The 27,901-nt window shown below is 45.8% G+C and overlaps 1 protein-coding gene across 3 annotated transcripts in view; it reads right to left on the bottom strand.

Moving 5' to 3' along the window:
- The window catches only part of PLEKHG3 (pleckstrin homology and RhoGEF domain containing G3), a 192,660-nt gene that overhangs the window by 152,441 nt on the left and 12,318 nt on the right, over positions 1 to 27,901 (bottom strand). For all 3 annotated transcript variants that reach the window (XM_029598500.1, XM_029598501.1, XM_029598506.1), the window contains exon 2: positions 16,497 to 16,564. The gene's annotated coding sequence lies outside the window, so the exon portion shown is untranslated. The remainder of the gene's footprint in view (positions 1 to 16,496; positions 16,565 to 27,901) is intronic.

Raw genomic sequence — 27,901 nt, 5'->3', positions numbered from 1 at the left:
CTCGGAATTCACCGCTGTCAGTCACGACCTCTGGGGCTGGTTCAAGGAGGGCATGCACGGGTGGCTGGAGGATAGTATTTCCTCGGCCGATAAAAGAGCTAATAAGGTCCCAGCCTAGAGGACATCCTGGTGAAGGAAGGGCCTTGAGAGGGGCTAGCGGAGAGTTGCTGAAGAGATTCATGTTGATCTTTCAGCTGCGCCATAACCTCTTTCATCTTAACCCCAAACAGGTTCTCGCCTGTACAGGGCCTGCCCTGAACCTCTGGTCAGAGACCTGAGGCTCAGAACCAAGCCAGCCATCTGGCGCCGATGCCCCCGGCAGCTAGGCAGGCTGCAGTCTCAAACACATCATAGGTAGACTTCACCTCGTATCTACCCGCCTCAAGGCCCAGCGTGGCAGCGGCTGCAAGAGACTCCTGCTGCTAGGGAAGGCCCTCTGCAACGTCTTGGACCTGCTTCCACAGATTGCAGTTGCATTGGGTCATGTATAGCTGGTAGGCCACAATGCAGGTCACCAACATAGCCCCCTGAAACATTTTCCTTCCTATACCATCAAGCTCCCTGTGCTCACGCCCCGGAAGGGCAGAAGCGCGTGTCCATAGCGTCTGGCCTTTTTAAGCGCAGACTCCACAACTGCCAACTAGTGGGGGAGGTGCCGCCACTGGAAACCCACTGCCTGTTGCACCAGATAGGTTGCATCGGCCTTCCTGTTTACCGGGGACACTTACATACGGAGAAGGAGCTCCTTAAAGATGTCATTGACAGGCTCCGCCACAATTTCCTTGGGAATGTCTATGAACCAGAGGACCTCCAGCATCTTGTGACAGGTATCCTCCTCAGACAGTTGGAAGGGGATGGCTTCTACTATGGTCCTTACAAAAAATGGCAAACATCTTCGGGTGGAGACAGACACCTTTCCTCCGGAGGCGAAGCTCCAAGAGGGGGTCATCGGAGAACACAAAGGATGAGTCCGAGGAATCATCGCCCCATGGATCATAAGGACCCTCCTCCTCGTTGGGGCCCAGATGCTGAGGGCAGGGGCTGGGAGGGGCACCGGTGGCATTGATGGAAACCCCGGCATCGAGGGGGGCATCGGCTGCAGTATGTCAGGAGGAACCAGTGGTGGCCCGGGGAACCGCGGTCAAGGGTGCCCGGTCGCAGAGGCCTCATCCTCCTTGGAAGACCCGGGAATTGGGATCGTTCTGTTGGATGGCGTCTGTGGCCGAGGAGGTATCGAAGGCCTCTCAGGCACCAGTTGTGTCAGGAGAGCACCAAGGACATCCAGACGCTCCAATAGGGGTGCGAGCATCGATGGCGGAGGCTCGGGCACCAGTATGGGGGCCGGTGGTGCTGGCAGCTCGACGCTCTGTAGCGCTTTAAGCACTGCTGACTGCACCCTATGGTCCAGCTCCTCCTGAAAGTCCTGGGTATTTAGGAATGATGGAGGGGGACGAGGTGTCGCTGGCACATCCTCTGAAGGATCACGAGGAGGCAGAGCTACCGTTGCCAGTGGAGGAATGGCTTGGGCCACCGGGGGGCACCGGAGGATGGGGCCTCCAGTGGCCGGCGCCTCTTCAATGGTGGTTTGGCAGCCAACAATGCTGCTCCAGAACCGGAACTGTGGCTAGATGGTGACTGGTGTCAATGCTTCTTGGGTATCTGGTGCTCCGCCCAGTCTTTCCCCAGCGCAGAGGATGACAATAACTCAGAGGTTGGGGGGAGGGGAGAGACCACCAAGGTTCGATCTCCCTCTCGCCGATCCATAGGGGTACTGGAGAGCCTGACCCGCCAGGGGAAGAGACGGGGACGGTTCCCTGAGGTCATTGGGCGATTCCCCGAGGTCCTTGGGCGTCAAGGATACCAAAGCCAAAGTATTGGGTTTTGGAGAGCTTCTCCATTCTGTCCAGGTGCGCTTGATGCCCTTTGGGGGTCATTTGGTTGCACAAATGACACCCCCTGGACATCGTGCGAGGCCCCCAGACAGAGGATACACACCTCATGCGGATGCATGATGGACATGGTCTGCAGGCACTGGGGGCACAGTCGAAAACCGGACACCATTGCAAAAAAAAAAAAAAAAAAAAAAAAGAGGCCAGTGCGCAGTCGATGACCAACGGGCACCACGGTGTGGAAGTCTGGAATCGACAGAGAAGAATGAAGGCAAAAAATCAAAGGTACCTACCGAACGGAGAAACCAAATGCAAAGGGGGACCTGACGCAGAAAAATCCTCGAAAAAGTTCGAAAACAATTTCAAGGAGTTGGAGCTCCACCACCACGAGGCTACTGCACCAGAGAAAAGAAGAGACTGAAGGGGGACCTCGCATGCACGCACGGATAGCAGCAGCCTGGGCATGCTCAGTCTGCCGGTCAAAGTTTCTACAAATTTTGACAAAAGTTTTCCATGCCGGGCTCCATCAGATGATGTCATCCACATGTGAGGACTACCATCCTGCTTGTCCTAGGAGAAAACAAGTATCCCAAGCCTCAATCTGAATTACACTTGTAAAGGTCAACCACCATCTGTAGGCTAGCTCAAAGGCAGTGAGCTTTCTCTGGGGAAAAACAAAGGAAATCACAGTGCACATAAAACCTCTGTTAGAGAATTATTGCTAATATTTTGTGCCCTGATTGGTCCTTGAGACACAGCTCACAGAGAACTAGTTCTGAAGTTATTATAATTCTCTAGTCTTGGCCAGGAGTAGAGAAAGAGAAGATCTCTATGCTAAGGCCCTGCTCCAGCACCAGTGGGTAGCCCATTCCTGAAGCTCCCCCAGGCACTAATACATACACGGGTAGATTTTCTAAGGCGTGCGCGGAGTCCATGTGCCGATTTTATAACATGCACACGCCAGCGTGTGCATGTTATAAAATCGTGGGCCGCACCCACATGCATTCAGGATTTTGTAATCTCTGTACGCATGTGCGAGCAGCACGCGCAAGTGGGGGTAGGCTTTGGCAATTTTGTGCGGCGATGCATCACGGCCTTCACCAGTTCTCTCCCAGTCCCAGTAAGGAGCGGACTGGGAAGGAACTTCCCTACCCTAAACTCCCTTCCCCTGCCCCTCTCCTCCCCACCTGCTATCCCTCTTCTATATACCTGTTTTTTTGGGGGGGGTTTTGGTTATTTTTTTTACCTTTTGCTCCTCAACAGGACAGGCCCCTTTCTAAAATGCGTGTGTAACCCCCGGATTTTACATGCGCAATGGATTAAAAATTTGCCTGACAGTGAAAAGTGTTTAGCTAACTTTTGCTGTTTAATCCTCATTTTACCCATTTATAGCCCGCTGATCCAAAGACCTCAGTGTTTACAAAATGAATTTTTTTTCCGTTCACTGTTCCTGCTCTTTGTTAAATCTTCAGTTTTTTAGCTCTGTCCTGAGACAGATTTGTGATCCCAGTGTTTTTCTGTATTGATCAGAGGGTGCATTTCTAGGAACTGTGAGACCCCTGGGTTGTATAGGGTCTCTGTGCCCCTAAAAACCACTAGAAAATAGCTTGTGGGCATGGTACTTGCTCAGAGGCAAGTAGGAACCGACCTCGTAGATGAGATTACCAGTGTAGGAACTTGTGCAGAGATGCAGCAGGACCCTCCAAGTGGCCATAGGGTTACCTGAGTGGGTGTTAGGGGTAGTACTGAAGCATTGTGTGACCAGGGATCTGAACTTAAGCCCTTTTCCCCTTTCTATCAATGCCTGTTGCTCCTCCCTTTCCATCTTTTCCTCATCTCCTTTAATTCTCCTTACATATTTTACATCAATAGAATAAAACTATTTGCCTCATGTCATACTCCAATTATCAACTTTTTTTTTTTTTAGTATAATTAAAATTTTATTAAGGCAGGCAAACAAAATGTATCTTATAACACAGAGTAAAATAAGCGAGTCACCAAGCCAATCTGCATTACTGAAACTCAAAACAGCAATTTCACTTTTAATTGCCCCCCACCACCAAAGCACCCAAATGAATAATCTTAACGAGAGTGATAACTTTATGTTTGGACAACCAATTAACTACTTCAAACATTCTGAGGTTTAAACGCAGTACAGAAGTAGAAGGACACCTAGAATCCTCCCCCTTTTACCAGGACTTTAACCAGCAGAGAAATGGAAATTTAAGCCCAGGGAGCATTGGACCTCAGGGACTGTGGAGGAGCTGTTCATGGAGACCACAAAGAGGAAACAGTATGGCTTTGGTTTGTTTTGCTGTTAACAATCATCTTCAATTCCCATGAAAGCTAGCTCATAAATTACTGAAAGATTATTTTCTCTGAATGAATGTGGTATGTGTGACTGTGGACCAGGAAAAAGCCACAAGCTATGCAAAAGGCCTTTGCTGGGCCAGGAGAAATCCAAATATAGTAAACTAAACAGGGCTTTAAAGGGGTCAGAGGGAGCCACTATAGTCCAAACTCATGGGAGGATGTATGCAACCCCAGTACAGAAAGGGAAATGCAAGTCTCATTCAATATGAACAGAAAAAAGGACCCCGGCTGCAATCACTGAAGCCCCAGTGTGCATCTAATTAAACTCACAGCTGGTGTCAGGCAAAGTGCTCTACAAGGAGAAGGGAGGAAGGAGTAATTACAAAGCCAGCAGCAGGCCCAGTGGAAAAAGCAGCAAATTAACATTTAAATGTATTTAGATCTACTCTTTGCATTAGTTTGAGAAACCCCTTCCTGTCCCCTCACAGGTGTAAAAAGGGGGGGGGGGGTCCTTCCTCTCTCCAGTAACATTTTAGCTTCGGTAAGTACAGCAGGCACGACTTTTAATCCAGTGCACGTCCTGGGCGTAATTTTCAAAACTATTTATGCAAACGCACCCTGGTTTTATACCCATAAATGACTGTTCTAAAACTGACCTGAGCCGATTGTGCATAAAAGTATGTGTGCTACCTCTGGGTAGGCGCTAATTTCTGAAAGCAAAATGTACGGCTTGGCTGCCCATTTTACTTTCTGTATCCCGCGCTCATACCTAATAGGGCCATCAACATGCATTTGCATGTTGCGGACGCTATTAGGTTCGGGGGGGGGGGGGGGGGGGTTGGATGCACGTTTTCGACCCCTTACTGAATAAGGGGTAACGCTAGCGCGTCCAATCCACTGGAGCGCACTTTATTGTATCTGCCTTTAGGAGAGGTGTTCTGCGCACCCCTCTTGATTTTAAGAGTATGTGACCAAGTCTACACGCACGTGTTTCACCCTCCAAAGAGGAGCTGCAACTTTACGCCAGTTAAAGTGTGCACATGAGGAGGGGGGAAATTGGCTCTGATATGTTTGAAAAACTTTAATGAAAAGAAAATCTTTAAAAAAAAGTTAAAGCATGCACACACTCAGCCCTTTCCCCGAGTACTTTCAACCTAAAATGTATGCACACTTTACTGCTATGCGGCCTTTTGAAAGTTATCTTCCTCCAATGAAGCATTCAAACCCAGAAAATGCCAACTGAAATAAACAACCTGCAGGATTAAAATGGAGACAACAGAAGGAGAAAGGAGTCCATGCTGCTTCAGTGGACATAATCGCCAGATTATGCCTCTGTGTCTAACCGTGTGCTGGAGACTCAGGAGGATGCACAGTGCAACCCAGGCTAAGGTGAAAGGGCCAGTGCTGGAAAGCCATAAAGAACAGAATTATTCTAAGCTCAGAGAGGAAGGCATCACAGCCAGAAGGAACCCCCAGTGGAAAAAGTCCGGATGAATGAAATTTGGTTCCTGAGGCCGACAGCCGTTGCAGGCCCCTGCCACAAGGCCGGAGGGAGGGAACATGAGAAAGAGAGGCTGGACTGAGACATGGGGGAGGAAGAATGTGGATTGGATCAGGGGAGGGAGGCTAGAAAGAGGGCAAAAAAAAACAAAACCCCAACACACACCACTGCTTTCCAAAAATTGAGTAAAAAAAAAAATAAAAAATTGCAAAATAAACATTTGAAAAAAAAAACCTCAAACAAAAAAGAAACGTTAAATAAACATGCAAGATAGAATACATTGTAAGAACAAAACAGTAGTTTTCCCTGGCTCCTTAAAATGTGGCTGCGCCCAATTTGTCATAACATTTGCCACCGCAGTACCCAGGCTCTGATGAGATCTAAAAACCACAAGGAACCCAGACTCTTCCAGCAGAGAAAACTGCCCAAAATAAAGGAAGCATTTTAGGAATGCCAAATTGTCAGCTACCATAATCTTCTTCAGCCCTAATGCAATGAGTCAGGCACAGTTCCCTTTAACCCCTTTGTCTGATGGGATTTAAGGGAAAAAAACAAACCAAGGAGTAGAAGTGAATTTGGTCTGACAAGTTGCCCCCCCCCCCCCCCAACTAAAATCACAGCAAGTCAGGGGCAGTGAACCACAGCAGAGATGTAGCGATGGCTTCCATATCCTTTGAGCCCAAATGAAAGAGCAAGGATTGTACAATGATTTAAAAAAAAAAAAACAAAAAACCACACTAATGAAGAATCAAGATAACATAAGCCTTGGCATAGAAAATTAACAGAACAAAAAAAACCAAAACAAACAAAAAAAAAAAACAAAAAACCACAAACAATTAGTATCTTCCAGCCACAGAACACAATCAAAAAAACAATTCGTATTTTACAGCCACAGCATCTTGGGTGTTTGATTATATTTATCCTTCCCTTTCGGTGGAACAAAAAGTATATTAACTCAGATGCCAAGGTAATCAAGTCTTGGTTGTAAGACTGCAGACCAAGTAGCAATAAACCTTCCTTCGGTCCCTGGAAGGCACCCAGGGTGATAAGAGGAAGTCTCCTTCCTGTGCTCATTTCACTTCCATGGATGAGGGCTTAGCTTTGCTTATAAGCAGCATCTCAACCAGCACATCAATGGGTTTTCTGCTGCTCGGGCAGCAGTGGGAAATTCAGCACTCTTGATCAGTGCAGCCCTCCCCTCTTCCCATCAAGGCTCACCATCTGAGGACGCCTGTCAGCAAAACCGGAGCAAAGTGCACAAGGAGAGGAAAACGATGTCCAGTCCCCTACCTGCCTCAGCAAAAAGGCTCCACTAACCCCAGAAATGAAATCGGGCTGGAGAAAGCGAGATCGCCAAACTTTACAGGGCTGGGAAACACACCGCCCGTCTCCTCCTTAAAGGCTGTTGGGGTGGAGAGGGACCAGTAAAACAAGGTGAGCGACTCTTCAGGGCCTGTCTGTGAAGACCCTGCTCTACCCGAGTCCTGCACCAGAGGGATCATCAGGCTGTGCGGCAAAATCCAGGGACCAAACGCGGCCTCCCCTTCAGCGGGAAAACATGTTGCCACCTCTTCAAAAGCCACTTCCAAATGCAAAGCGAGCCATCTGTCAGAAGCAGTCAAGGAGAAACGGTGTGAAAGGGGGAGAAGAAAGTCAACATCCTGGCTCCCAACTGTGCGCTGGTGCTCCACCGCAAAGCAGGAAGTAAAAGTGACTCTCAAAAACCTGGCATGAGACTGCATGCAGCAGCAGCAGAACTCGTGAGAGACAACCACCCGGGCTACCTTCTGACCGTCCTCCCTTTTCCCGTCATATGCTCTGCTGCATGTTTCTGGAAGAGCCACGTGACAAGCACCATTAGATGGGAGAGAAAAGAGGGACAAGCATATGTGGAGGCCAGGAAAAGAGTGAGAGAGTTAAGCAGAACGTGGAACAGGATGATCTCACAGGGTGGGGAGGAAATAGCCTCTGGCTGTATTCCCACCTAAAATGGAAAATGTAAATCTATAAAAGATTCTACTTGCTCTGCGTCTTGGAGAATGACAGAGGGTGGCTCTCCCTGAAAGTACAACGTTCAAGTAACAATCAAACGCACCTACTGATCACAACAGCGGCTCCCAAACTCCGCACTTCCTAACCCCAGGAGCACTCTGTGTGTGACCAAGCACAGGCCCCTAAAATCTAAACAAAAATTCCGATCACACAAGTAGCACCCTGAAAACTGAGCCCTCAAATCATATACAAATAGAACCCCCCCAAAAAAATGATCGCCATTTAATCATATACTAACACATCACAAAACAAAAAAACCCTCAGAATGTTACCGTCAGAAAAGAGGCCCCAGACAATTCCCTCCACGAGGGAACACAACAAAACCATTTCAAGCACATTCAAATCACACTGACTACGTCTGACAGGAGAATACACTGTTCACCAAATGCTCTATGCAAAGGGAACAGCCTCATCTCACACATTCTACCCCAGTCCACAAAAATGCACACACACACCCCACTACACTCTACACAAAGAACATCTATGGATTTTGCACACAAAATTCCAACCCATTAAAAATCAAATGCACAAGAATTGGCTGCTCCCATCAGCAGAGGGAAAGGCTCAGATATTGCAAAGCTACCTGACTGCTGGAAGAACAGGAATCAGGATGAAATGTCCCCATGCAAAGTCTATTGCTAAGGGTAGCTCGCGCCCATCCCCAACAGTAGTAGCATTACTGGCTGCCAACCTTTGCTCCAGCAGCCCCTGGTGAAGGTGCTGGTGAAATACCCCCACTGCCAAACTCAACTTTGCCCATGTGGTGAACAAGCAGCAGAGACTGTGGCAGAAGCAGTTCAAGCGATACGCTTCAACGTATGTTCCTGAGTGGGGTAGTGGGAGGGGACCATCGGGTGAACTTGGATGCCGGGGGCCACAGAAGGCAATAGCAAACATTCTGCCCAGACCAGGTCACAGGTGTCACGGTTATCCCCTAACCCCTCAACCCCCAGAAATGGGTAGAAAGAGGACAGGAAAAATAAACTAAGACAAGGCCTCTTCGGAGTCCTATAGAGCACGAGAGAGAGGAAAATCAGTATCAGGGTGACGTAAAGACTCCCCCCGCTCCCTTCAATTTCAGTATTTTATTTTCCCCCAGTGATTTATCAGGGTTTATTATGGCCAACAAAACAGGAGATAATCATTGTGTGGGGGGGGGGGGGAAAGAGTGTTTTTCACTGATTTTCTGCTTTTTGGTTGGTTATAAAAACTGATAAAATTCCTAGGGAAAATAAAATAGAAACTGAAAACAAAGGTCCCTACACATGATTAATAAAAACTAAAGAACCGGAGAAATTGCTGCGAGGGAAGTATAGAAAGGAAAAATGAGGTACCACAGGAAAGAGAACAGCAAGAGCACTAAATAAGTGCTGCACATGATAACTGAGAGGCTCTACAGAGCACCACCATAGTGCAGGGTTTCACGTATCGTGGAAGGTGGTTCATCTGTGTTATGCGGCTTACTCTGAAACATTTCAATAAAGATTAAATTGTAAAAAAAAAAAAAAAAAGGGGGACAATAAATCTCATCTGGAAGGGTGAACAAGCAGCCTCAGAGGAACCTTAGGTTGTGTGGCCATGAGAGAGAGAGAGAGACAGCAGACTGTGCTCTTCATTGCAAAGAGCACAAATGGTCCATGGAGTAGGATGGAGGGAGAGGGGGAACCAGAACTTTTTGAAGACCTGGAGCGTGGGGGTTGCTCCCTTCCATGTCCCAAGAATGGAGCAGCCTGGTGTGGACGAGTAGCCTGGTGGTCAGAGCAGCAGGCCGAGAACCAGGGAAGCCAGGGTTCAAATCCCTCGTGGCTTTGGGCAAGTCACTTCACCCTCCATTGCCCCCAGGTACCAACTTAGATGCTGAGCCCTCTGGGGACGGGGAAGTACCTGAATGTAACTCACCCTGCTAACGCTGAAAAGGCGCGAGGTAAATCCAAATAAATAAAGCAAGAGTACTGCAATCCCTCACAATCAAAAGAGCGCATACCCTTCTGGATGTGCCTCAGACCGAGCAGAATACAATAGGCAGAGTCACATGACTACAAGCATAATACTGCTATTCTGCCCGAGGAAGAGAGAAGACATTGTCCAGGGAGCGCATGCTGTACGGAGAAGCGTGAACTCAGCTCTTATCTCTAAAAGAAATGATTGTTTTACACAACCTTTCCAACTGCAGCATTCAGCCCCAACGCGCACACACACGCGCACGCCCATTTACAGATCCAAGATCCACAAAGCATCAGTCAAAGCACTGATTGGCATACACTAGCTCTGGGCAAATATCATCTAAAACAAACATGCAAATGAGACAGTCATGCAAATAGCACAATTCTCACTTCAGTGTCCTACCAACAGGATCTACGTGTGTTGGGAGCAATGAGCAGTAGGATGGATTGATTAAACCACTCCTGCACAGCTTTGGTAGGCTTCTGTCTTCTGTTCCTAGATACTACCCCCCCCCAAAGCTCTGCCTGGTTCTTCAGGCCATCCACACAGCAGGAGAATACTTTTTCCATGTAATTCACTGTACTCTGTCCAACACCTTGGAGCTTTTTAAGAGAACCCTTTACATCCCTGGAAATATTCTTCACCACATACTCTTCTCTCCAGCCTCCAGCTGACACTTGCCCCCCACCATATCACAGAGGCCTCCCCTTAGTGCCAGTCCGCTCCAGCCATGTCTAACTCATCTAGTACAACCATCCCTTAGCTTCACTTATTCCAAACCTGAAAGCTGCTGCTTTTCTTCACTACAATGTACAGATCCTGCAGCCCCAGGAATGCTGTTACACACAGCTGTTGAGAGAAAGGGGGGCTGAGAATATACAGAACAGAAATACCCATTCTTTGCCTGCTTTAGAGGACTCCCCATCACGTATTCAAACATTAGGGGCTGCCTAGAGGAGCCGTGGGAGGGGAGGGCCTGGCTCACCCCCCCCCCAGGAAAGCCTTGGGGGGGGGGGGTCAAGTCCAAAAAAAGACCAGCCTATACATTTTCCTCAGGTAGCATTTAGTAATTTTGTAAGTTTAGGGAAGAGAAGATCAGCCAGCCACGCATACGCTTCACTTTATGTAGAGCCAGATAATTGCAATTCTTCACAGTTGCTATACTTTCCTTAATTCCTGCTTAAAGTGCAGCTACAAAGAAGAGAGGAAATACATAGGAAACAAAACAATCTTTAATAATAATTCCCATAAAAAGAAGCATTATAGAATAGAGATGGCAATTAAATGTTCTTTTGTTTATCATAATTGTGTAGATTTGCCTCCGTGTGATGGATCTCTTTCATCGTCAAACATCTGGTACTAGAATTACAAACTGTTAAACCAACCTAGCAGAAAGATTACTGGCAGTCACAGCACAGTACCCACCTAGCCTAAGAACAACAATCACCAGGACGTCGGCAGATATTCCTTTGGAAGAGCCACTGGAAGCACAGAGCAGACTTTCTAGTCAATGGCATCTCGAGAAGAAGGAACTGGGGGGCATATTAAATATGGAGGAGGGGAGGGGCAAGTCAAAGTGATATTTCCATCCCTTTAAATTGGCTATAAAGGGACACTAATAAAAAATCCCAAGGGCCTTCTGTGTAATTTTAAAAAAAACCCCAGTCAGTCAGTTTCCACTTCCCAGCAAAACCACCATTAAACTCAAGATCTTGATGCAGACCAGATAAGGGGCATTGAAGAGAGAAGAGCCTGAAATATTTACAGGCATTCTTGATGACTCATAACCCTAACAGAGATACACATTCTTTTCAAGGGGGAACTACTGTGCATTCCCTCTGTAAAGGAGGCCAGTTTGCAAAGAACTTTATCAAGGGCATTTTCAATGGCAGCTCCTACCTTTTGGAACAGTGTGCCAAGAGAATGTCAAAGTAAGAGGGATCATCAAGAGTTTCGTAAGAAGGTTAAAACCTGGTCATTTTGTTTGGAATTCCAGGTCGTTTAAATGAGTATAACCCGTAAAGTATGATAGGCATTGATGATTAGGGTAAAAAGAGTAGTTACTTTATTATTTATATTATGAAGTTTGATTTAACTGATTTATTGTATTTATTATATTGTATTTTATAGTTAGATTATCTGTATTTAATTTGCTTGATTGTAAATCACAGTAATCTTATAGAGGTGAGCAGCGCTGAATTAGCCATTTGTGGAGAGTCCCATGCTGAGAGTTGCAGCAGAGCACTTACTGAATAAAACAGACCCCACCATTGAGAGTGAAATATTGGGTGAACACGCTATGCAAAACTGCTTGTCCAGATTTACTGTCCCTTCTTGATAGATTGTCCAGACAGTAATGGGATTTGAAGGTGTGCCCTAATGTCCAAGTTGCAGCTTTGCAGATGTTGACAGGCAAGGTTCTCACCTGATGAGTCTTAAAGGAATCTGATCTGGAGGCTAGCAAGTGCATAACAATGCCTCATACAGCTGCTAGCCAAATGGATAATCTTCACCTGGCAATTGCTATGCATGCATGGCCCAGATGGTTAGAATCTTGAGATGAACAGTTGTGAGCCTTGACAATATAGCAGAGTTCTTTCAGTAGTAAGCCAATGAATGAAGGGCTTTTTCATCTTCATGAACATGTGGCCTTGGAAAGAACAGTGGTAGCATAATGACATAATTTATATGAAAAGTTGACATCACTTTTGATAGAAACCTGTGAGCACCCCCCCCCCCCCCATTACTGGACAATCTGGACAATCTATCAGCTTTCTAGTTGAGGACTTTCAGGCAGATATCAATAAGTCTTCAACTTCCTTGGATAAGGTTAGGGATGTGATCAGTAAGCGCTCAACATCCAGGCTGTAAAGCAGAGAGAGAGAAGATTTGGATGATACAGATAGCCCTCTTCATGAATCAATAAAGTCAGATAGGCCCCTAGAGGAATCGGGGGGGGGGGGGGGGGGGAGCTGATGGCCAATTGTGCTAGGTACAAGAGCTGTACTTGTTTGAGCCATGCTGATGCAATCATCAGGCAGGCCCGGTCTTCGAGCACTCCTGGCTATTAGCTGATTCGGTGGAAAAGAATCTTATGAGAGCTGTATTCCAGGTAAGCAGAAAAGCAACCAGAGTGGAAATAAATGGTGACGAAACACCCTGCTGAGGTGATCTGCCAATATGTTGGAAATCTCCGAAAGGTAGGTCGCTTGCAGAACAGCTCGATGGATGAATGCCTATTCCCATATCTTTAGGGCTTCTTGGCAGAGAGCCCATGATCCTATGCTCCTTGCTTGTTGACATAAAACAAGGCGACTTGGTTGTCGTCTGTTTGGATTAGTATCCTCTTTCTTTCGAGGAGATAAGAAAAAGCTGTCAAGGTGTGTCTGATTGCTCAAAGCATCTTGAACTTTTCTTTCTTGATGAATCTATTCAAAGCCTTTTGGTCTAGGATGGGACAGAGTCCTCCTCTTTGGAACCAAGAAGTACTTGGAGTAAAATCCCTACCCTCTTTGCCCTTGTGGAACGGGTTCGACCACTCTGGCCATTAAGAGGGAGGAGAGCTCCGATAACAGTACCGCCTGATATGCTACCGGGCCCCAAAATGGTTTCTTAGGGCAATTTGGTGGGGCATCCAATAGGTTTAATTGGTACCCTTGATGAACAATGGAAAGAACCTACTGGTCAGAGATTACACTGAGCCACTGGTTCACAAAGAACCGCAACCTCCTCCCAACCAGCAGCTCCATCGCCCCAGGTATGGGAAACTGGACTACGCTCCCTTCAACCCAGTCAAATCCCCATCCCTGGAGATGACTGAGGCAGCAGCAGCTGGGGCTTTGGAGCTCTTTGCTGCCTGGGACGGCTGCAAGAGCTCTCGTATTGCTGACAAGAACGAGAGAGCAGAGGATAGTACTTCCTTTGGTGAAAGAAAGACTTCTTCTGCCCCGATCTCGCCAACCTCCCAGATGAGGACAGGTTCAGATTGGTAGTGGAAGGTTATCGAAGGGTCTCATAGTGGTCCCTGATCTGGGCCACCGCATCCTTAACCTTATCTCCAAAGAGTTTCTCTCCAGTGCACGGCATGTCAGCAAGTCTTTCCTATATCTCTGGTCGGAGATCAGAGGCTTGCAACCGTGCCATTCTACGAGTACTGATTCCTGCTGCAGAGACCCTCAGTGCTATTTCAAAATCATCATAGGTTGCAAGGACCTCGTGTTTTCTTCACTCCGGGCAATTATGCACCAGCGAGATGAGCGTGTCCTGCTGCTGCTGAGGCAACTGCTTGGCCACCTTCTGCACCTGCTTCCAAATGTCCCACAAGTAGTGGCTCATGTAGAATCTGTAGGAAGCTATGTGGGCAATGAGTAAAGCCCCCTGAAAAGCCTTCCTCCAAGAGTGTCCATCGCTCTGTAATCCTTCCCCAGGTGTGCCAAGGAATGGGTCCTAGAACACTTGGCTCTCAAGAGCAGATTCGACCACCACCGATTAGTGAGGTAGGTGTCACTTATCGAACCCGGGGGCCTTCTGGACGAGATAGACCACGTCCATCTTCTTATTCACAGGAGGTACTATGAGAGGGTGTTCCCACATCCTCAACACCAACTCCATAAGGATCTCGTGCATTGGGTCTGCCACGATTTCCTTAGGAGGCTCCACAAACTGCAGGATTTCAAGCATTTTGTGCCTGGCATCGGCTACATCTGTTGAGTCATCCCCCCAAGGGTCATAGGTACCCTTATCCCCACCATCATCGACCAAGGTTGGGGCCCTGGGCACTCTGCCTTCATCCAGCGGCACAGACATTGACAGAACTGGATGGGGGGGCCTCAGGTCTCAGTCGACCTTGGCGGGGCTTCCTCCTCTGAGGAACCAGCGTGACCACTGTATCAGCAGGAGGAGGCAGTGGTGTCCTGAAGGGTATCGATGACATCCCAGGAACCAACACAGGCTGGGTTGTTAACACCCCAATGAGCGCATGTAGAGATACTAACAGTGGCTCCAAAAGGGAAGGTGTAGACGTCAGTGCCGTTGGTGCCAATGCTCTGCATTGCCTACTCGACCACCAGCAGCACTTGCCTCAAGTTCCACTTCGAACACTGCAGATTCCAGAACCAACTGGGACGGAAGAGGCATGATCAGATCCTCTTTGGAACAGAGAGGAGGATCTGTGGCTGGCACTGGGACCAATGGACTCCGTGATGTACCCCAGCATCAATGGAGGACTAGCTCTCCTAATCACGGGGTCACGTCAGGGGCATCATAGCATGAGCTGATGCATCCCCGTGCCCGGCACCATGCATCAATTGTGACATATCTATACTTCTTCGGCTTCCTTCAATGCTCAACATGGTCCATCCCTGGTGCCAAGGCCAATGACGAGGAACCTGACCTCCCTGGTCTGGAGGAGCTCGACGATTGTTGGTCGCTGGCAGCCCTATCAGTAGACGGCATCGACTGAACCGACGGCCCTGCCAACGTCAATGGCTCGGTGTCCATCGACGTGGCAGCATGCTCCCTCGATGCTGATGCCTCTAATGCCAATGCTAATGGCCCGGTCTTCTCCAACCCCAAGAGGCGCTCCATCTTATTGAGTAGGATCAGACATCACTCCAGGGTCATCTGCTACAACTCTGGATGTCATGCAATGCCCCCAGGCAGAGGACACATCTATCATAGTCCTTGTGCACCAGAGGCGGACATCATGGGACGAAATAAGAGAGACATGATGTTGAAATAGATGGGAGTCTGGCATCGATGGCCAGTGGGCACCAACCGCACCACCGCCCCGGGGGGGGGGGGGGGGGGGGGGGTTTCAAGATGAAAAGAAACTTACCAGAAGCAACAAAAACCCTATGTAGGGAGATAGAGGGGGAAACAAGGGTGACCCAGTGGCGACCGCACAAGGCAGAGAAGAAATACGCGCCAGAAAACAAAACCACGTGAAGCTTTCCAGCACAGGCCAAAAATGCCCAAAAAAGTGAGGCTCAGTCAACCGTGAAGTTGCAGGCTCTGCAGAAAAGAAGACTGACAGGGACCCTGGATATGTGGTTTATGCATGCTGAGCAGGCTCAGAGAGGCTAAGTCAAAGTTCTAGAAACTTTGACACAAGGTTTCCATGCCAGGCTCCATCTGATGAGGTTATCCACATGTGAAGACTACCATCCTGTTTGTCCTCAGAGAAGAACATATGCAACCAACTAAGCTCAGAAGGGCTTCCCATGAAGCTCATTTTCTGCCAGAGACAAAGCTAATCTCAAATGGATCCAACTGAATCCATTTGAATGACTTGGCTCCTTGCTTTTGGCATTTTAAAGTGAGTGGTCCCAGCAACCTCCTGCAATTTCAAGAGATACGAATCCTACCATGCATCACAACCATAATGGGCCTCATCATCAACGGAAATGTTTGAATGCCCTGGCAATAAAGCATAACACGGTTATAATGGAGTTCATCTGCGCAGCATTGCGAAGGATAACTAATATACAGTGTGCACTGAAAAAAAAAAAAAAAAAGGGTGACCCCAGATTAGAAACCTGCTGCAGATGGAAGAAGAATGTGCAGTGGATAGAGGTGAAAACGCATTAATAGGAACTACAAGATAGATCAGAGGAGCAGACTCTTCCCTCCTCCCACCACCAATAGCAAGCACAAGGGAGCGTAAGGAAATGCCTTTCCAATTATACTCTGGTGGCAGCATCTTTTAGCAGGATAGACAGAGTTTAGACTGTGGCAGTCAGATGTCAGATACAGCCTCCAACCCTGGGAGGAACACAAGCCAAAGTGCCTCCACCCACCTCCTCTCTGCAGCCAGCACGCCTGGGAACCAGCTCCTCTGCTTTCTGCCACTCACAGCTGGGACACTCTGTGGGAAAACGGAAGAGAAACTAATAAGCCAGAGAACACTTCTTAACCCTAGAGACAGCTTATACTCACTAAGTCACTTCCTACTTGACTTTTTTTTTTCTTCTCCCCCTTAATGACTGCAGTCTGCCAGTTTTGGTGCACTGTATCAGAAGTCGGGCTGCATGAACACCCGTGAGTCATCTGCAACAATCCCAGCATATCCTGCCCTACCAGCCTGGGTTCGTGCAATTTCAGAGGGAAAAACTGGGAAGCCAAGCAGTGGCGCGCACACACACACCCCCATCTACCAGAACCACAAAGACACTGAGAGCATGCATGCAGCCACATTAAACAAATTAGGTGTGTTTTTCGGCGGGCGAGCAAGGTACAACAATGCTGTCACAGCCTCTGTATCAGAGGGGCTACCCTATTCCCCCCTAAGGACAAATTAGAGTGAAATGTGGTAAAAGGGCTGAAATCTCAACAGGAATCTCTCCTGCTAAATTCCATCGAAATTCATAGGGGGCCAGTACCCTTGATACAGGTCTATGAACAGACACAGCAAATGTTATGATTGAGGACACATGCCTAAAAATTGCTTTTTGTACCATGGAATATTTTTAAAGTGTATGGTGCACATAGTAAAATTAATTCCGTAGCAATTTAAAGTTTTACTTTCAACTTGTTTTTTTGAGATACCAGGAACTACCACAGTTAGAGAAGAGGCACACCCATTTGTATCAGATTGGTTAGTGTGATGTGGTATGTGCGTGATGTCATATGTGTCATCACAGTCAATGTTGATCAACTGGATCTGGCCTATGACATACTATGCGGCTTTCTACAAATATTTTTTCTTACAACTCTATTTACCAGTTTTTTGGCATACAACAGAGGTGGCAACAAGATAATTTCACTGTCACAAACATGCAATATGCAAATTGAGATAGTAAGCTATTATACAAGATCTTCACAAATATTTTTTCCATAGATCCAATCTTTGCACCAAAGTGCAGCTCTCTCTCCAGCAAAAATACCAGAGAAAACATCAAGAAGCTACTAGAGATAAGCCTGGCAACCAAATCATCTTTTTTCTGCGATAGTGTTTGTGCATTCCTAGATTATTCAGGATGGGGCAATCCATGTCCTTTAATCTCCCCCCTACAAAAGGGCACAATTAACAGAATAAAAAGGCAAGATCAGCCTCAAAATATTTGGAAGACAAACTGTGGCATACAAAGCAAATGAGCAGACATTTTTTGCTGCTGTGTATGCGCACACAACTCACGTGTGATAACTGCAATCAAACCAAACTGAACAATAGGAAAGAATGCACAATTTCAGTCTATCACATTTCTATGTATTTAAAGTGTGTGTGAACAGGCATGACCACGTTCTTCATAATTGTGTGTGTCCCCATTTAACTAAGGACGGACCCAGAAAACAGCAAGGAAGACGGTCTATCAAAGCCGTGAAGAAAACAAAGAGAAGATAGATCCAGGAGTCCTTTAAAAACTATTGTGTGTAGATACAGATGATAAAAATGCCCGACTCTGGCCTGAGTTTCTCCCTCTCATATAGGGCTGCTTCAGGGGCTAAAAAGTAGTAATTAAAATAAAATTCTCATTAATAAAAATAGATATAAATAAAAATACATCCTACATAATTATCAACAAATTCAATAAATAAATATAGCTCTCACATCAGTAAAAAACAACAGTACATAAATAAATGAACCCAATATAACTTAAATAAACACATAAAACAGACAATAAAGAACATTAAAAGTGGCATGAATCATGTTATCTCTAGAATATTCCCTTTATCTGGAAAGGTAAACACAGAAAAGTCTTATGTTTTTAAAGGGCTCCCGGATCTATCTTCTCTTTTTTTCCCCCATTTAACTAAGGGCAGGGACTCTGTTGCTCTTAGGGTCATGAACAGACATTCTCACAAGGCAGTAGTAACTAAGAGGGGAGAAAACGGATTGTAATCAGGAAATGCAGACCTTGCAGATCCCTGGGCTGGAAATCACTCGGCAGAGGCCGTGCATGGAACTCAATGTCCTTTGGTTTCAGGCAGTGCTTTCTAGCTATGTCCAGATGCCTTAACATTATTCATCTGATAGGCAGTCTGTGCAGTCCCATTTTGAGGCAATACTTTGTGAGTTATTTATGATTTCACTTTTTTTCATTTTCAGAATCCAGGCCGCTCCGATGTCCTGGCTCTTTTGCTGTTTGAATCCTCAATTTAGTAACAAAAATGTTCACTAAGGCATGACCATTGTAGCCGATTCTGTAAAGCTCCTTGGAGTGATGGATGCAGGATACAGTAGAAACAACATTTTCATAAAAAAAAAAAAAAAAAAAGGTGCAACATCAGAAAACCCAAAGCAGGAAAAAGCTAGATGGGTTCATGCATGTACCTGGTCAGCTAATAAATTCTAGGGACTTAAAGATGTATTATTTATAAGGATGTGTACTCCAAGGCAATGAACCCATGGCAGGGATGCTACAGAAGACCACCAGCACCACCCCAAATTTACCATAATGATAGAGACTGCATTAATGATTGATGGGAAATGTCCTCCCCTCTAGTACCACCCAGCAGGAAGAGTTCAAGCAGGAAATGTTAGATACACAAATTTGTCACTTTAAAAGGCTTCAATGTGTGTTTAATGCACAGCAATGGGGTATTTTCTCAGCCAGAAAGCCAGCTAAGGTACCAAATGCAAGAACAGGTTTATAATATCCTAAATTCTGTCCCTTACTAAAATACAAAATTTACCACTGAAACACTACATAGTGCTTGTGTGGGGGCTGCCCAAGGTGGGAGACGCTGCCCTCCATTCGAGACCCCAGTCGCTCACCCTCCAGTGGAAACCTTCACAAAACAGAAGGCATTAACAGACAGGGGGGGACAGGGCACATCCCAACAAGAGACTTCTTTCATGTTATACCAGAGAAGGAAGCGAGAAAAGAATACAGAAATCACTTGGGGAAAGGTTAGGAGGCAGAGTTCAAGTGAGGATAAAATGCCACACGAGTAAGGTCCAACTGAAAGGCAGGAAAGAAAACATGAAAGAAGCCTCTTGTGCCCCCCAGTCCCTCCCGCTAATCAAGCTTAGTCTATAAAAGTATTCCACCGTCTCCAAGCCAGCCCGAGACGCAGGAACTACTCCAAAGAACAACTTTTTCAGATTTTCTCCTCCATCCAAAATAGCCATGCCGGAGATGAGCTTTCCTGTAAAGCGCGTCGCATGTTCTCAGCTGGCTCCACCCTCCCTTCCTGAGTGCCCTGTGAAATATTCCTGCACTGCTGGTAAGTGCAGCCATTCTCGGCCACTGGAGGATGTGCACTAGCTCAAGCAAACTGGCATAATACTGCGGACCAAGCTCCAGAAATGCTTCTTTAGCTCTGCTAGGAAAAGAGAGTCTGGAATCTGCCATTCACCAGAAACGCTACTAGGATTCTCTCAGTGTAAAACAGATCATCATCATCTTTTTGCAAAAGAAAGAGTCAGCCTGTAGGTAAGAACATGCGCAGTATAACAATCCAGAAGAGAAATTATATTGGTAGCCTTTATTCTTAAAAGTACTTAAAACTGCAAAGGAAATTGAAGTGGCAACTTGCATTCACACTATACTTTGGTTGACTGCAACTAGACTAGAAGGCTCAACTAGGCCAACCTTATTCTAATTACTACAATTCCCAATAACATACTTCAGTACTTGAGAATCCCAAAACAAAAATGCTCTAAAACCAGTGGTTCCCAAACCAGTCCTAATGGCACATCCAATGCCGGGGCAAAAAAGAGCTTGAGCCAGTTCATTGGTGACCCGCAAGTCTGAGAGGCAGGCTATCGTCTCCGAGCCACTTGGCTTGCTTGGAGCAAGCAGAAAGGGGACTCAGATCAGTAACCCAACCCCAGAGGATCTGGATTGGTCCTCAGGGATGTAAAAGTGGCTGCTGGAACACCACAATGTCCCCGACAATTCTAGGTCTGAGGGTCAAGCCATGAGGACAAGCAAATTTTGTGTAGAAGTGTATCTGTGCCTGCAGGGTGCAGAAGCTAATTTTATTTTTAAACTCTTTATTTAACAATCTGTAGGCATCCAATGAGAGCAACACCTTTTGATATACAATTATCTTTCGGAAGGTATTATACATTCCCAACAACTTAGCACAATACAAATCCTTGTAAATGGACCAAATCTATGTTATCCACGCACTCATTAGAAGTCACAGAAGTTGTGAATCCTTTCCAATTTAATCTGGATTGAAAAAGTTAACTTTGTAACTTGATCTGGATTTAAACTATGAGTTTGCCTTCTGAATCTGCTTAAGTTGATGTTAAATCTGAATCCTCTTAACAACCCTAGAGAGATGGGCCCTGTAATCTTGTACCAAAACTTGCAAATGTAAGCCAGGGCATACTTGCTTTCTGCAACAAGCATATACTAAAAGAAAGCAGAGTTGGGGAACCCTGGAGTGCAGTGGCATGGCTTACTTGCAGGTGGCCCCAATAACCTGACACCTGTCTAGTTTTCAGGATATCCATAATGAATATGCATGCAAATCTATCTTATGCCTATTCATTGTGTCTATCCCGAAACTCTCAGGTTAGATGTGCCTTCAAAACTGGATTGGGAAACTGATCTAGGCTGCTGCTAAATAAAGGAGACAGGTCCATCTTTTTTCCTGGCCTATGAAGACACTTCAATAGCTCAAAAGCAGCTAAAAATGCAACATCAGAACTCTTTACAACTAATGTCCCCGAGTCCCTGTCAAAAAAATGAAGAAAGTCTCTAGGTATATTACACACAGACACACACCAACTATTTTTTCTTCTTTTTGACTGACCACACTAGCTTGAAGTGATGCGATGTTACCAACAGACTGTGGGTCAGGAGTGGTCCTATTGCCGTGCACGCAATAGTCCTGACCCACAGCTTTGCGTAAAGCGCACATAAATCCCCAACTACAGGTCCAGACATCGGAATTCTTGCTTCTGCCCACAGACTGATACTAGCATCCGAAACGTTACTCCACCTCAGACCAGAAGTAAAATTCCCAATGCTAAAAGTCCATGAGATGAGCCAGCGCCCCTCTCTGCATTGGGCAGGGTAACAGCTAATGCCTTCCTTAGCAAGGAATTTCAGGGCAAGGATGCTAAGCAATACCCTCTGTTTTACACACACACGTTATCTGTGCACAAAACGTCTTGCTGCAATGTGAATGAAGTCTGTGCACAAGTGCAGGGAAACCTGTGCGCTCTGCTGAGCGTACCTTATTACGTCGGCCCCTTCAGTGAGAGAAGCAGTGCGAAGGTATTGCCAGTCCCTTTGATACAGGGAGCGCTGCAGTGATTTCCCATTCGCTGCTACAGAGGCAGTGCAGCAGAGAGCCGGCGAGAGCAAGCAGTCAGCTTCGGTCCAACTGCTGCTCATAGTACAGGCTATCGTTATGGCCACAGGATAGACCTGAATCATGTCAAGGCCCCTGAAACCCACCTTCAGGGAGCTCAACTGAGCCCGAGCAGTGACTGACTCTGCAGCAAGGCTTGAGCAAGCAAGCAGAGCAGAGAGCAAGCAAGCAATAAAAGAACCCGGAGACACCGCTTCCTCCTAGCAGTGAGGTGCAGACAGGTGCTTAGGTGACCTGCCTAAACGGTACTCACTTTGGAGGGCAGGATGGTTAGGGAAGAAGCAGCATGCAAGAAAGATCAAGGACCAGCACAGAATGGGGCAACCACTGAAGCGAGCGGGTACCACATGGCGGCTTTTATTTTTTATTCATCATCTTGTTATGAGCTGTGTTCTCTTTTATGTTGTGATTGGTATTGCTTTGTAGTTCACTTTGGGCACAGACGTGATGAGTATTAAATATCATAAGTAAAAACCCACTCCCACTCCAGGTAGAATACTACATTTTTTTTGCAACCGATATGTTTTGCTGTGTATGGGGGAAGAGAGGAGCTATGTGAGCATCAGCGCGCGTAGTTCTGTGTGTCGAATGGTGCAGGCAAGGAATTGGCTGCTTTAAATCAACTTGCCCTGGAGCCCCGATACCGGTTGAGACAGGCTACGGCCCATCAGTGTTCTCCTGTATTCAGGGGCATTGTTAAGCAGTGGCACACAAGCCTGTGTCCTGATTCAAACTACTCGCTCTCTTCTGCCATCACCCCCAGAGGAGCTGTTGCCTTCCAGTGCTGTGCCGTGCTTGATCTCCTCATCACAAACAGTGGAGGAGTTCAGGCTCTGCGCTACTCAAACCCACTCCAGGAGAGAGAGGGTGCCAGCATGGCCATTTGGCTAGGGCCTACAATGTTCAAGGGGCCTACTTTTATTGGGCAAAATTTTAAAAAATGCTAAATATATCTAATTTCTAACATGTGTAAATAAACATTTCAATTGTAATTGAAGAATTTGCTAACAAAAAAGCTCATAAACCTTCTTAAATAAAAATTATTTGGGAAATATTAAGTATCACATCAGAACCTTACATAGGGGCCTAATTCCTGCTCTCTCCAGCCCTGCTCAAACCCACCCGGAGCCACGCAGCTCAGAATAGGAAGGTATTGGCAGGGAGCATGGGCCGAAACAAGGTGAAGGAGACATTGAAGGATTGGTACAAACTGGCTGGGGGTGGGTTGGAGGAAGGCAGCTGGAAACTGGTTAGCTAGAAGGCCCTCCTCCAAAAGACATAGGCTCTGTCTTTCTCCAGTTGGATCAAATGGCACCTGCTCTACCTGGGCAGCCCCTCTGTCCAACGGGACACTGCCACTTGCCAGAACGTGGATGAGCACTGCCCTGGAGGGATGGCTACCTGAAACGAACAGGCACCTTTCAATCGCAAAGTGTGCCCAAAGAACCTGCATCTTCGGAAGGGGGATCCCCCATGTCCTATAGGGAGGGATTCCCAACTCAGATTGTCCTAGGGCTTATCCTGAGCCCTGATTCTTGTAAGTACCTGGAAACGCCCCTGCCTATACCAGCAGTGCCCTGTGAAGACCCCATGTAGACTCCGGCGTAATGCTAGCCCTTTCCCTCTATGACCCAGTCCTGACCCCATGAGATGCTACAGGAAATGGAGAGCTCCTGCAGAAGTTAATCTGTGATTTGTGACCGGTTACTGGGCACTGCAGTAAACATCACAGAGCAAGGCACTAAATGACATTTTTAGCTATTCCCACTCAAATGTCCAAAAAAGGCTCAGAAGAGAAAGGTCCCCCAGAAATGTTTACTGAAGAACTAAAGAAAGCGCTCAGATGACAAACTGTTTCCATCTTCTTCTCTTCCAAACGCAGAGAATCCCATGGAAAGAATTTACAGACCATCCAGCTCCCAGAGCAAAATCCACTACTGACGGGCACAGTGCAGGGCACAGCCAAGCAGCACAGTATGAGGCAGTAAAGAACAGGAGCCACAGCACAGCAAAGAGCAAAGCAGGAGCCCTCAACTGCCCCTGCACAGCCCTTCCTTTCCCCTCCCCTCTACAGTCTTACTCCTGGGGAATTCTGCAAACAAAGTTTTAAAATTCTGCATACTTTAATATTGGTCAAAATAACAATATACATCACAGTCTGAGTAATTAATATAAAATGTAATACAGAAAAATATTACCGGTACTCAAAGACGCAGAATTTAAAACATTTTCAGCAGAATTCCCCTAGAAGTACAGTGTACGAGTGTCCCTTCCATCCTCTCATCCTATTCTTGTGGCCAGACCTCTTGCTCTCTGCCCTCAACGCCTCTGCTCTCCATTCTACCCCCCAACTTCCAGGCTCAACCCCTTCCATCCTATCTCCATCCCCAACCCTCCACTCCAAGTTTGATCCATCTCTCATACAGACTCCCTCTCTCTCACACACCCACCCTCTCACAGGCTCCCTCTTGTCCCTCTCGCATCAACAGGCTTCCTCTCTCTCTCACACACTCAGACTCCTTCTCTCACATACAAACACACACCCTCACTCCCACACATACACAACTTCTCTCTCACACACACACACTCTCACTCAGGCAAACAGGCTCTCAATCTCTTGCTCACATGCACACTAACCTCACAGGGTGTCTCTCTCTCTCTCTCTTACACATACACCCCTTCTCTCTCACAATAGGCTAACAGAATATGTCAAAGCTGCAGACAAGATGGGCTCAACCCGCAGCTATCCTGGGCCTCTCGTGTCTTCGGCTGCGAGCCAGATGGGCTTTGCTTGCAGCCTACCTGCCTCTCCAATCTCTGGCAAGGAGCAGGATGGGCTCTGCTCGCTGCTTACTAGCCTCTTTGTTAGTCACCACAAGTGGGATGGGCGGTGGGCCTAGCAGGTCACTAATCCAAATTCTGTGCAAAAAATTTAAATTCTGCAGAGGAAGAGAATTCTGTGTAAATTCTGCACCACACAGTAATACAGAATTCCCACAGAAATATACAGTTAACAGTGAAGAAAAACAAGATTTTGAAAAAAATGCAAAAAATAGAAAAAAACCCTGAAAGTGCAGCTACAAAGTTTAAGAGTGTACAATAAGCGTGGATATTGTTTAAAAATACCATCTTAGAAACACAGTCCAGATATATTCCACGCATTAAGAAAGGTGGAAGGAAGGTCAAACAATTCCAGCATGATTAAAAGGCAAGATGAGGTGAGTGTACTTTAGTCAAAAGAACTTCATTCAAAAATTGGATGAAGGATCCATCTGAAGAACATAGGAAAAAGCATAAGCAAGAGTAAGTTAAATGTAAAACATTAAGTCAGGCTAACAGAGAATTTGAAAAGAAGCTGGCTACAGAGGCAAAAACTTATGATAAAAACTTTAAAAAATATATCCAAAGCAGGAAGTCTGCGAGGGAGTCAGTTGGACCATTAGATGATAGAGGGGTTAAAGGGACACTTAAGGAAGATAAGGCCATTGTGGAAAGACTAAATGAATTCTTTGCTTCAATGTTTTCTTATGAGGATGTTGGTGAGATATCCGTTCCGGTAATATTTTTTTGAGGGTGATGATTCAGATGAACTGAACCAATCACGGTGAACCTGGAAAATATAGTAGGCCAGACTGACAAACTGAACAATAGCAAATCGCCCAACGGTATATGCTCCAGGGTTCTGAAAGAACTCAAAAATTAAATTTCAGATAGATTATAAATTACTAGTAATAGATCATTAAAATCAACCATTGTACCTGAAGATTAGAGAGCAGCCAACATAACCCCGATATTTAAAAAAAGGGCTCCAGGGGTGATCCGGGAAACTATAGACTGGGGAGCTGGATTTCAGTGCCAAGAAAAATCGGGGAAACCGTTATAAAGAACAAAATCACAGAACATACAGACAAACATGGTTTAATGTAACACAGTCAGCATGGATTTACCCAAGGGAAGTCTTGCCTCACAAATCTGCTACATTTTTTTTGAAGGAGTTAATGAACATGTGGATAAAAGGGAGCCGGTAGATGTATTTGTATTTTTTAAGGCATTTGACAAAGTCCCCCATGAGAGACTCCTAAGAAAAATTAAGTCATAGGATAGGAGGAGATGTCCTTTTGTGGATTGCAAACTGGTTAAAAGATCAGAAACAGAAAGTAGGATTAAATGGTTGGTTTCCTCAGTGAAGAAAGGTAAATTGTGGAGGGCCTCAGGGATCTGTACTTAGACTGGTGCTTTTTAAAAAATGTATAAATGGTCTGGAAAGATGTACAACAAGTGAGGTGATCAAATCTGCAGATGACAAAATTATTCAGAGTTGTTAAATGATAAGCGGATTGTGATGAATTGCAGGAGGACCTTGTGAGACTGGAAGATTGGGCATCCAAATGGCAGATAAAATTTAATACAATGTCACCCAGTATATAAAAATTTTTATCATCCAACTTATAGTTACTCTTTTTATTATGTCTTTTTTCTTTTTATATATTTCTTTGTGGGACCTTCACGAGTACAGTTTATAATCAATTGTGGTATTTGTGTTGTTTGGAGTATGTCCCCAGACTACTGATTGTTTGGGCTTATAGTTTATGATCGATAGATAAAATTTAATGTCAACAAGTGCAAAATAATGCATATAGGGAAAAATAACCCATGCTGTAGTTACACAATGTTAGGTTTCATATTAGGAGTTACCGCCTAGGAAAAACATCTAGGCATCATAGCGCACAACACATTGAAACTGTCAGCTCAGTGCGCTGCAGTGGTAAAAAAAAAAGCAACAGAATGTTAGGAATTATTAGGAAAGGAATGGTGAATAAAACATAGAATGTCATAATGCTCCATGATGAGACCGCACCTTGAGTACTGTGTACAATTCTGGTCACTGCATCTCAAAAAAGATATAGTTGCTTTGGAAAAGGAAAAGAGAAGGGCGACCAAAATGATAAAGGGGATGGAATGGCTGCCCTGTGAGGAAAGGCTAAAGGAGTTAGGGTTATTCAGCTTAGAGAAGAGACAGCTGAGTAAGTTAGAGGGCTGCAAAATCATGAGAGGACTAGAACGGGTAAATGTGAATCGGTTATTTACTCTTTCAGATAATACAAAGACCATGGAGTGCCCCCTACAGTTAGCAACAGGGGCGGTTCTATAATGAGGCAGGGTGAAGCAGCCACCTCAGGCAGCAACATTTTGGGAGTGACAGCAAGGGGTCCCCCCAAAAAAAAAAAAAAAAATTAAAACTGAAGTGGCTGCCTCACTTTGCATTTTAAATTCTAATGTAAGCGGGTTTCCCACACCTCACTGGTAGCATAAAGCAGTGAGTGCTGGTGGGGTTCCCATTCCCTGCCAGCAAGAGGAAAGTCCAGCAGCCGAAGAGGGTCTGTGATGCCACAGACATTTGCCCCACAGCCAGTAGCTGAAGAAAAGTTCTAGAATGTGTGTGCAAGAGTGTCAGACTAGCCATGTGAGAGAGTCTGCGTTTGCGCGCGCGTGCATGTGTGAGAGTGAGCGAGAAGGTGCCTGTGTGTATATAGCCATATATAATATAAAAGAATGCATGTGTGTGAAAGTGCCTGTGTGTGTGTGTGAGAGAGGTTTAAGCTTGTGCACCCTCCCTCCAATTTACATCAGTCTCAGAATTACTGGAAATCTGAAGTTCCCAGGTATGGAACATGGGAGATTATTTTTATCCTTGTTAATTTTAATTGGATGTGTTATGTCTGTTTTGAAATATTTTATTAGTGTGTGGTAATTTTTTTAACATTTTTGCATGTGGTTTTAATTTGGATGTTCTAGTCATCAGCTGATTTGACACTTTTTATTGGTATGCTTAATGTTTTATATCGCGATTGTATTTGCACTGCATATGGTTTGGCTTCTTGTGATTTCCAGTTCAGTTTTTGTCTTCACATTTTAATTTATATTTTAT

This window comes from Rhinatrema bivittatum, chromosome 4 (genome assembly GCF_901001135.1).
Source record: "Rhinatrema bivittatum chromosome 4, aRhiBiv1.1, whole genome shotgun sequence".
In the NCBI taxonomy this organism is placed as follows: domain Eukaryota; kingdom Metazoa; phylum Chordata; class Amphibia; order Gymnophiona; family Rhinatrematidae; genus Rhinatrema; species Rhinatrema bivittatum.
Note: the sequence above shows the minus strand (reverse complement) of the source record. Positions and strands in the feature narration are given on the sequence as shown.